The 2,500-nt window shown below is 40.7% G+C and overlaps 1 protein-coding gene and 1 long non-coding RNA gene across 2 annotated transcripts in view; one reads left to right on the forward strand and one right to left on the reverse strand.

Annotated features, from left to right (window-relative positions):
• Nucleotides 1-62, forward strand: part of LOC149116712 (uncharacterized) — a 9,037-nt gene extending 8,975 nt beyond the window's left edge. The window contains exon 2 of the long non-coding RNA XR_016205455.1: nt 1-62. This exon is cut by the window's left edge and continues 443 nt beyond it. This is a non-coding gene — a long non-coding RNA (uncharacterized LOC149116712).
• Nucleotides 1-2,500, reverse strand: part of LOC110043333 (endothelin-converting enzyme homolog) — a 246,397-nt gene that overhangs the window by 120,729 nt on the left and 123,168 nt on the right. The gene's annotated exons all lie outside the window — the stretch shown is intronic.

Raw genomic sequence — 2,500 nt, forward strand, 5'->3', positions numbered from 1 at the left:
AGTTGGGATTTTTCACTATGTTACGTTTATTTAAAATATTTGTTTCCTTTGTTTCAGTGGCATGCCTGTAAACTAGCTAAGCGTAGTGCTTGTATAGCTAAGTGCATGACCACTATAAATAGGATTTACATTTACATATACCCTTGGGACCCTCATTAGTGTCCGCGTAATACAGGGTTTCCGGTCAAAACACGTTCTAATATGTTGCGCAATAATAGTTAATTATTAACCCTTTTGTAACACAGTGTAACACAGTGTTAGATAAAAGACTGCTCATAGCAGAATGTCCAGTCAGTCAATGTATCAATCTGGAATAATCACTTAGCTTTAAAACTACATCGCTGAACAATGTTAACGGAGTCTTGGCTGAACCTTTAGGAGTAAAAGCCCTTGAATTGCCCGCTTATTGCAGGTTTTGTACAACAAAATGGCTTCATAATGGTGTCCGCGTCCGCTTAACAGAGGTGTCCGCTAAATGCAGGTATATTTACAGTAAATGTGGGAAGAGAATTAAGGGACTCAAGCTGGTGTCCATTTAATAGAGGGTGTCCGCTTAATATGGGGTCCGCCTAATAAAGGTTTCACTGTATACAGCTAAGAGACACAAAACTGTTCCCTGTACATTTGCCTACATCAAGGAATGCCGCACAGCTTGCAAAAATAGATGTTTGTAAGGTGCAGCCTCTGGGTGGATTCCTTTCAACTTTGGAGAACATTGCGCAGACTTTTATTCTTTCCTTGAGTTTTCCTAGGTAGTGTATACATAAATGTCCTTTAGTGGCAACAGTCTCAATGGTACTTTTTCCAGAGTTGGACGGTCGATGTATATAGCCATTGTAGCCAAGTAATCCATATCAATTTTTGCAAGCTCGCGGTGAAAGCCAAGATCTCTCTGCCTCTTGTGGACTGTTTTCCCCAAGATGTACAAAAAGCACCCATTCACAATGGAATATTTAAGACAAACCGTAGTAGTGGTATTCTTCCGGGGATGTCAGCAGCTGACATCCTTTGTTCCAGGAGGTTTACAGGAGGTCTAACTTTCCATAATAGGTCTGCTCGGTCTTCAGTTGTGGGATTGGAAAGTTGGATGTGTTGGCTGCTGGTCTTGGGAATAGTTTTTGTCAGTCCTTCTACCCCAAGAAACTTGACTGAAACCCACAGCATATTCATTTGAGAAAGTCTATGAATTCCCACCAGGATGTCCAGGCCAAATAATGCTGAGATTTCAGAACGGTTTTGAAATTGGTGTCATCTTTCAAACGAACATACACTACACTATGCTGTGCTGTACTAATTTATCAAAGAAAGCATAATCCATTAAGAGATTAACATAGTCTTTTGCTGTAGCATTTTCTCCAAGATGTTGTGTTGGAACATAGGCCCTGTTCATACGTCGCATTTCTGCCATGTCGAATTTAATTCAACGAATTAAATTCGACAGAAATTCGACGTCTGAATCGGCTTCCGCATTTCTACCGCATGTTCGACTGGTCTTGTCACATTATCCGACAGAAATGCCACACCGATTCAAACGTCGAATTTCTGCCGTGTCGAATCTAATTCATACATTGTGTTAATGTATTGAGCATGCGTAAATTTGGTCCCGTCAAAGGGAAAGAAGAAACTTGGCTATTCTCGACCCAATGCAACCTGAAAATATTGCAAAACAAACTGCTGCGTTGTCAGCTTTCTCCTTCTTCATTCAATTGGCGGACAATTTTTTCGCAAAATTAAAGACCTTCGTCCCTCAGTATCACCGTCCGTCATATTAAGTACTCTGCGTTTAAAAAATTTTCCGCTGACCGACATACCTGACAGTATTAATTCTGACTTAAATTCGACACAAGTGCGACGTATGAATCGACAGTCGCATTTCTGCCGCACTTAATTGAATTGAATTCGGCACGGCAGAAATGCGACGTATGAACCAGGCCATACTGAATACAGACCTCTTCAATGTTTTATGTTGACGACCACTGAATGGGTTGTACAGCATTCTTGGCGACACTGTCGTCAGGAGATTCTGCATCATTGCTGTCTGTGCTTTGGTCGATTTCTTGATGCACAAGGCAAAACCTTTGATTTTCAATTCCCAAAGACATTCTTGTCTAGTTAGCAACTTCATCAATGCGAAAACAGTCACCTCAAAGCTCCAAACCAGATAATTATTATATGGTGTCAATAATTGATGTCATATAATTATGCATCCAGGTAAAAGTGTGTTGATGCTCATGTTGAGCATTTGCCCAATAATGCAGCAAAGCTTTGCAAAAGCCTGTAGCATTGTAACTAAGGAGCCGTACAGCAACCATTGACCTTCCAGTGCCAGCAACACTACAGAAAAGTGAAAGATTCTAATGGTCAGGCAAGATCTCATTCACTATGCATCAGATGTAAGGTATGGCTTCCTAAACATGAAAGCCTTGCGACGTCTGTCAAGCACTTAACTGGTTTCAAAAAAATGATAAATCTTTTGAAATGAAGGGGTCACTCTTGCTCC

Source organism: Orbicella faveolata, unplaced genomic scaffold, assembly GCF_042242905.1.
Source record: "Orbicella faveolata isolate gen_17 unplaced genomic scaffold, um_ofav_v1 contig_12, whole genome shotgun sequence".
Lineage (NCBI taxonomy): Eukaryota > Metazoa > Cnidaria > Anthozoa > Scleractinia > Merulinidae > Orbicella > Orbicella faveolata.